We start from the raw sequence: 8,761 nt of genomic DNA on the forward strand, positions 1-8,761 counted from the left end.
TGCGGCGTGGTCAATGTGGTCAAGGAACGACTTCCATCGGACGTGGACTGTATGTGGAGAGGCTGACAGCTGGGTCCACGGCAGCCGCAAGGAAGTGCCTCCTTATTACGCGCAAAATAATTATTCCTCCACCTGATAGCGGGGACCCACTGGATGGGCCACCGTATTTCGTGAAAAAATGATTCGCCCCCTGACTGCTGGGACCCACCAGCTACATCTTCGCACGCAAGGAAGTGCGTCTGAAAAAAAACGATTCGCCCCCCTGACTGCTGGGGCCCACTAGCTACATCTTCGCACGCAAGGAAGTGCGTCCGAAAAAAACGATTCACCCCCCGACTGCTGGGACCCACCAGCTACACCTTCGCACGCAAGGAAGTGCGTCCGGGCAAAAAAAATGATTCACCCCCTAACTGCTAGGACCCAGCAGCTACACCTTCGCACGCAAGGAAGTGCGTCCAGGCAAAAAAAATGATTCGCCCCCCTGACCGCTGGGAGCCACCAGCTACATCTTCGCAGGCAAGGAAGTGCCTGACAGTCGGGACCCACCTGGTCGAAGCGTACGTAGCGTTGTCATTCTGGTCGCGAATGTGTATGTACATACTGGTCGATGTAGAGGCGCGCACGTGTCGTAGTAGAGGCGCGCACGTAGCATGTACACGTACGTACAACGGCCATGGTGCAAGAAAGAAAATACGGCCACGTATGTGTACATACGGGCAGGGTCTCGAACGCGTACTCGCGCATACGTACGGCCAGGGCTCGTGTACATGGCTGGGTCGGAACAGAGAAACATCATCATCGTCTTGTTCATGGGGAGGCAACGGAATGCGTCGTGTTCATGGGGAGGCAACGGAATGCGTCGTGTTCATCGGGAGGCAACGGAATGCGTCGTGTTCATCGGGAGGCAACGGAACGCGTGGGTGCCAACCGGCTGGGTCGGAACGGAATGCGTGGTCGTGTTCATCGGGAGGCTTGGACGGAACAGGCGATGGAAACGAGGCCTGGCGTACCGCAGAATGGAGGAAACGGACCTCCTACGGTCGAAACAGGGGTCCTATTGATCGGGAGGGGTGTGGCGTACCGCAAAACGGAGGAAACGGACCTCCTACGGTCGAAATGGGGGTCCTGTTGATCAGGAGGGGTGTGGCGTACCGCAAAACGGACGAAACGGACCTCCTACGGTCGAAACGGGGGTCCTGTTCATCGGGAGGGGTGTGGCGTACCGCAAAACGGGACTCCACGGGATACTGTTCATCTCCACCGTCGACCTCCTCCAGCCTCCACGGGCTCCTGTTCATCCAGCCTCCACCGCGCGCTACTCCACCGGCTACTGTTCAACCACCCCTCCACCGTCTACTGTTCATCCAGCCCTCCACACCACGGGGTCCTGTTCAACCACCCCTCCACGGGTACCCCTCCACCGTCTACTGTTCATCCACCCATCCATTCTGCGGCGATGGAAACGAGGCATGTCGTACCGCACAACGGAGGAAACGGCCTTGTGTTCGACTGGCCATGTTCGAAACGGGATCCTGTTCATCGGGAGGGGTCTAGCGTATCGCAAAACGGATGAATCAGACCTCCTACGGTCAAAACGGGGGTCCTGTTGAACGGGAGGGGTGTGGCGTACCGCAAAACGAACGAAACAGACTTTTGTTTAAGAGCCACGGTCGAAACGGGGGTCGTGTTCATCGGGAGGTGACGGTGTCCTGGACTAGGGGGTACTCACCACGTCGTCTCCCGATCTATTAGATTGGGCCGAGGACCCCCGTGGCCGTATACTCATGGGCCAGTTCGGACGGCTACCGCATACAAGGAAGATTCCACAAGACTTGGCGATCAAGACAAGGACTTCTCCCCACCGGCGTATTCGGCTAGGACTCTTGTTATCCTAGGCCTCCGGTGCATTATATAAACCGAGGCCAGGCTAGTCGATAGATATACAATATATGCATACAATCATACCATAGCCTAGCTTCTAGGGTTTAGCCTCTCTGATCTCGTGGTAGATCTACTCTTGTACTACCCATATCATCAATATTAATCAAGCAGGAGTAGGGTATTACCTCCGTCGAGAGGGCCCGAACCTGGGTAAAGAACATCGTGTCCCTTGTCTCCTGTTACCATCCGGCCTTGACGCACAGTTCGGGACCCCCTACCCGAGATCCGCCGGTTTTGACACCGACAGGAGGGGTATGGCGTACCGCAAAACGGGACTCCACGGGATACTGTTCATCTCCATCGTCGACCACCTCCAGCCTCCACGGGCTACCGTCGACCTCCTCCAGCCTCCACGGGCTCCTGTTCATCCAGCCTCGACCGTGTGCTACTCCACCGGCTAATGTTCAACCACCCCTCCACGGGCACCCCTCCACCATCTACTGTTCATGCAGCCCTCCACACCACGGGGTCCTGTTCAACCACCCCTCCACGGGCACCCCTCCACTATCTACTATTCATCCAGCCCTCCACCACACCACGGGGTCCTGTTCATCCAGAGGCAACGCCACCGCTCACTGTTCATCCAACCCCCCCGCAACGCTCACTGTTCATCCAATCGATCGGCTTCAGTTAGCAGTAGTAGCGAAGGAATTGCTCGATCGGGTTCAGTTAACAACCATTGATCAATTGCTCGGGTTCAGTAACGCGTAGCCTGCAGTGCAATCGCTCGGTTTCAGTTAGAGCCCAACGCCTCGCTCGGGTTCAGTTAGAGCCAACGCGTCACACACACGTGCGTACGTGTACGAGAGAAACACGCATCACTCGGCCCCGACCTCCCACCGTAACCGGGAACTCTCCGAAATTTTCCTCGCCCTCGCTTCTACCACGGTTTTTTCCATCATGGACGGCCCAAAGAATGTCATGCATCTGCGTCTCCGGCCCGCCCAGGACGAAAAGCCCATTTTCTGTCATGATTTTTTGTCATAGAAGTAGGAGCCCACCACATCTATGATGATACCGGGTTTTGTCACAATTATCATCATAGAAGTGTCATATGTATGACATAATTTTTTTTCGTTCGGCCCAAAATGTCACGGATGTGTCTTTTTTTTGTAGTGAAGGTTTGTGACTCCCTATGCAAGCACGAAAGTCAATAGTTATGCAATGAAATTACATCCTACTTGTGGTGCATTATTCGGTGTTAATTATGCTCAATGCTCGCTTATGAGATTATTCGTTTATTGGTTGGTCGCTTCTCAATCTTTTGCTAGCCTTCATTTTGCACTAAGTATGATCACTACTTGTGCATCCAAAATCCTTTAAACCAATTTTACCACATGAGTCCACTATACCTACCTATATGCGGTATTCTTTTGCCGTCCTAAGCAAATTTGTATGTGGCATCTCTAATTTTCAAAATAAATTTCTCTTTTGTGTGCTCGTACCGCTCGCGAGGCAATGAGGGGTGGCCGATATTTTCCATGCTAGATGTGTTATTCTCACGATGAGTGTTTATTCACTTGTCATCGCACGAGAGTAAGACAAAGGTATTAGGGATGCCTAGTCCCGAAATGAAAAATGAATTTACTTTATGTTGTCAAATAACAAAATTCCTTGAAAAGTGTTGGTATGGAAGGCACCCATGGATACGGTTAGCCATGGAAAGTGAAAGTATGGTGGAAAAAGGAATATAAACTTTAATTTCTGTTTGGGAACCGCCTATGATATATCTAGCATGGAAAGTGTGGGGAACTCTAAGTCGTTTTCGTTGGTGGGAAAAGTATGCCTCTCAAAATGTTTTTATCTCTCAATTTTCGCTTTGAGCTTTGGCACCTCTACAAATCCCTACTTCCCTCCGGGAAGGGCCTTTATTTTACTTTATGCAATTTTTATTTTTAATTTGAGTCTCCATCTTCTCTTATAAAGCACCAACTAGGGGCACTATGATCGTACTTGAGCATTGGGTGTAGCTTATATGCGAGTGTGTTTCATGAATGGATCAATGATTGAGCATGATGGGCTAGGGATAACTTATTTTAGGGTTGATATTTTGAAAGACATGGTTGCTTGTTGATATGCTTGAGTATTTAAGTCTCATATCAAAACTATACTATTGCTTTGAACCATATAAAAGTCCAAATGTCCATGCTATAAAGAAAATAAAACGAGATGACATGTTAGGCAACATTCCACATCAAAAATTCTGTTTTTATAATTTACCTACACTACAAAAAAATACACTTCCGTGATGATACGTGTTTGTCATAGTAGGTCACATTTTCTGTCATGCATGTACATCCATGACGATTTTATGACAGAATCAAGATAGTCATACCCGTGTTGTCGTAGAAGTGTTCCATGACATTACCAAAATTATCATCACGGAAGTGTCCACTTCCATGACGATAAATCGCGCGTCATAGAAGTGCTTTCGTCAAGGGTGACCGACACGTGGCATCCACCATAACGGGTCATTGTTAAGCTATCGGGTTCCGGTTTGGATCGATAACCCGTTAACAGCCCGGACCAATGGGGTTTTTTCACGTGTAAAATTCTCATTGGCCGGAGGAACCACGTGTCGGGTCACCGTTGGGACAGATGTCATCCACTCATTGGACATGAGACGTCTATGATAGATCGACACGTGGCACGGCCCAACAGTGGCCCATTCCGATGAAAAAGACCAGCCCAATAAGAATTAGCAGGCCGACCCATATAAGGCCTACTTGTGTCAGGTCCATTTAAGCCCACGGCCCATACGAGATGTGCCAATTTGGCCCGTCAATGGCCCATTAACGATTTGACACCATTGTAGCCCATCATCAGTTCGAACCCGTTAACAGCCCTTTATATATTTGGGCTCAATATCAGCCCGATGTGGGTTTGGCCTGTTAACGGCCCATTCAAGGGATGGGCCAATTTTCAAGATGTACAACTTTCGGCCTTTTAGCGACCCATTTAAGTGTTGGCCAATTTCCGGCCCGGTGTGTCTTTCAGCCTGTTGACGACCCATAAGTGAGTTGGGCCATTTGCAGTCGGACCTGAGTTTTGGCCTTTTAACAGCCCATGCTCTTCATGGTCCAATACCAGCCCAGTTTCTCTTTCGGTCTGCTAAAGGCCCACTACACAGTTGGGCCATTTACATTACGACCTGACTTTCGGACTCTTCACGACCCTTGCTCTTCATGGTTCAGTACAAGCCCGTTGTCTCTTTCGGCCTACTAAAGGCCCACGGTATAGTTGGGCCATATGTAGCCCGACCTAGTATCGACCTGTTAACGGCCCGTGAAATCAAATGGGCCTGCCTGGCCTGTTAACGACCCGGGAGGTAAGAGGGCCGACCATTAACTTTCGGCCTGGTAATGGCCCATTAACTTAATGGGCCCACTAAAGTTCGTACATGTCTTTAGGCCCAATTAGATAATTTGAGCCCATTACGACGAGCAATTATGCACAGGACCAAAACCAATCAAGCAAAGGTACGGCATACAGGGAAAAACGTTGCACATCCAGCATATATTACAGGAAATTACATCCACTGGGCAATCAAAGATAGATGCCAGTGCAAATAAATGAAAAGAACCTAACGATCTACAACGTCACAATCTGCAACCTCAGCACGGATGACGCCCATAAGCATGTGGGCAAGTTCTTGCTGCTTTGCTACACTGTCTCTGAAAACATTGATCACTTGTTGTTGCACACGAATGTGCACCTCTGATTCGTCCACCATTTCCATCATTGCTTCAACCATTAATTGGTTCACAAACATACATTTTTTCGTTGCATTTGAGACAGAGGAAACTGAACAGATTCATATGGCGATTTTGGCAGGCTTGTATTATTGATAGTGGAGAGTGTCTCGACTACTGCATCATAACATAAATTAGGAGGGGAACCGAACAGATTAATCAAGAGTTATTACCATATTACCTGGCCTAGATTTATTGGAAAGAAACAATGGGGTTGCCTTGCTATTTTTAGAGTTTGTCTTTTTATCTTCAGCAGCCTGCACCAAATTAACACACTAGCATTTCTACCATTGGCCAGGTCAGATAATAGGAAAGCAACATTGACGCAACAAACGTTTGGGCAACCAGACCACACCAGCCTACACCAAATTAACACAATATGGCACAACTATCATCAGCCAGTCAAGGTAATACGAAAGCAACATTGACACAATGAATGTATGGGCAACCAGAGCAGCACAACAATTCAGTAATGTGCATGATATAAGATAGTACGGTCATGCAGCTCAGTATGCAAAACTACCAGGAAATTTTCCTTACAAAAATCAACATTGTCGCCTTTAACATTTTGCTACAACTAATTTTAGATCAGATAAAGGTTAGATTCACACCGATTAACAAAAAACATGCTGATGTAAAAATATAGTGATATACAACAGGTACTTACATCAGCATTGGAGCATAGAGAATTCCCACAAGATACTTTCCTCGAATACGATCCCAATGGAGGAAGTCTTCTATCATTTAACCTTATTTTCTAAAAGAGAGATGGGTAAGAAACATGTAGAAAATATGATCAGAATGCTATAAAATTTCATGATGCAAGGATACGCACACGCTTCTTAGAATGGAGTTGACATATTTTTGCTGGACTGGAGCGGACTAGTTCTTTGGCCACTAGAATCTGCTTATTATGAGTGGGATTTGGTTTCTCTATGCTGGAGCAGTATCTATGAAAACTGGAGTTGGTTTATTATCTCCTGGCATTTGGATCTTTTGCAAAGACTTGGTTTGTAACCCTTTAGATTCTAACATAGCCGTCTTCCCCTTGCATGCCTTATATAGAAGAATGGTGCTTCAATTATAAAACATGCTACAACAGAGATGGAATAGGTACCGAAGAATAGAAAGGCATGACATATTGACATGTATTCCCTCCATCCAGAAATAAATGGATGGGTCCAGGCGTATTTCAGTTCTAGATACATCCAGTTTTATCCATTTCTGCGACATGTAATCCGGATGGAGGGAGTATGATGTAAGAGCTAGGGATACAACAGGACAACAGTGTAAAAAAACACTACTTGAATGTAAAATTGTATGCTAGCGGAATACATTACAGAAAAACACTAAGGCAACATATGCGTGTATGATTGGGAAACTAAGATGGCATTGCAAGAGACCACTAGAACAACACTTCAATGTAAAAAAAGAACATGGTATGGTAGACAGATGAAGTACATACTGATGAATAACAATGCATAGGATATTGAGAAGCATGATGTCCAAACTAAGCAGATGGCATTGCGATAGAGTAGAATGACAATACTTGAATTTGAAAACATGTTATCATGAATGAAATAGGTACTAAAAAACAGGAAGGCATGCCATATTTACATGCATGATCAGCAGGCTAAGCACAAGGCATTGCAATAGAGTAGATGCACTCCAGGACATTATATGCATGATGTACCCATATCAAGGGCCAAGTTAGAGCAAGGACCTTGTGGGTGAATAGGATTCATCATATTTCTGCAAGTCTTGTGAAGAACTGCGTTTACATGTTCCATCATATTGGGTATCATTGACGTCAAGTTTGTTGGCCATTACATTGCTCCGTGAGGTTCTTGTGGATAAATCAGTGTGTGCAACTATATCTGACATGCATGGAAGACAACTAGTAGTTAGATTTATGTAATGAGTGTCTGTAGGAGACGACATAAATAGTAGGACTGGGGTTAACTAGCAGCAACAGGTCTCAAAAACTAAAGGGAGAACACAAATGAAAGCTACAGAATATGTATCGTTTGTACTCGAGATTAACTAGATGGCACACAAAAGTATTAAAGAACAACATAGGTTATACTAGAAGTGGTATAATACTATAATCACCAGCCTGTGGGATAGCATTGGCTGATGGATGATAACTATGGAACATCATTACCTAAAGAACAAGTCTCTTTAACTGAACTATGGAACAACGTTAACTCCTGAACAAGACCTGTAAGAGATCAACATGAATATACAGTGAAATGTGATAATCTTGTTTCCATGCTTAGATGAATAACAAAGCCATAAATGTTGCACACAAGTAAGATGAGGGTACAACCTATCTGGCCGCCATCCATAGGAGTGAGCATCATGTGCTGACTTGTCGATGGCCCTGCAGTTGTTGTGGTTGTCCATGTCGGGCACACGCATTCGATGCAAGGAACTGTTGAGTGGGGACTATAGCTCCCTTCTGGTGTATGCTTCCCTTGTTGGAGCAGTTGTGGTGAGTCGGAAGACGGTGTGGCTGAAGATGCAGAAAACACATAATGTTAAGAATGACACATCTCTCTGATCTGAAGAAATACCCTAAGAGATCAACTGCAAGGTACGAGAGTGGTCACACGTCTGTTGATTGAAGGCTAAATTGGGGTCACATGATTTTATTTTATTTTGGTACTGTCTGATCTACACTGGATGGCTTGATGGCCATCTTGTGCCTCCCGGCTGACACTGTTTGGAATCTTCCCCAAAGAGTGAGCGACCACTCGCAGAGCAGCCTGCCTCCGCCGTCTGTGGCCCCGACTGTCAGTGTCAAAACCGGCGGATTTTGGGTAGGGGGTCCCGAACTGTGCGTCTAGGCCGGATGGTAACAGGAGACAAGGGACACAAAGTTTTACCCAGGTTCGGCCCCTCTTGATGGAGGTAAAACCCTACGTCCTGCTTGATTGATATTGATGATATGGGTGTTACAAGAGTAGATCTACGACGAGATCAGAGAGGCTAAACCCTAGAAGCTAGCCTATGGTATGATTGTATGTTGTGATTGTTGTCCTACGAACTAAAACCCTTCGGTTTAT

The sequence above is a fragment of the Triticum urartu genome, chromosome 4A, assembly GCF_056163025.1.
Source record: "Triticum urartu cultivar PI428250 chromosome 4A, HENAU_Tu73, whole genome shotgun sequence".
NCBI classification, from domain to species: domain Eukaryota; kingdom Viridiplantae; phylum Streptophyta; class Magnoliopsida; order Poales; family Poaceae; genus Triticum; species Triticum urartu.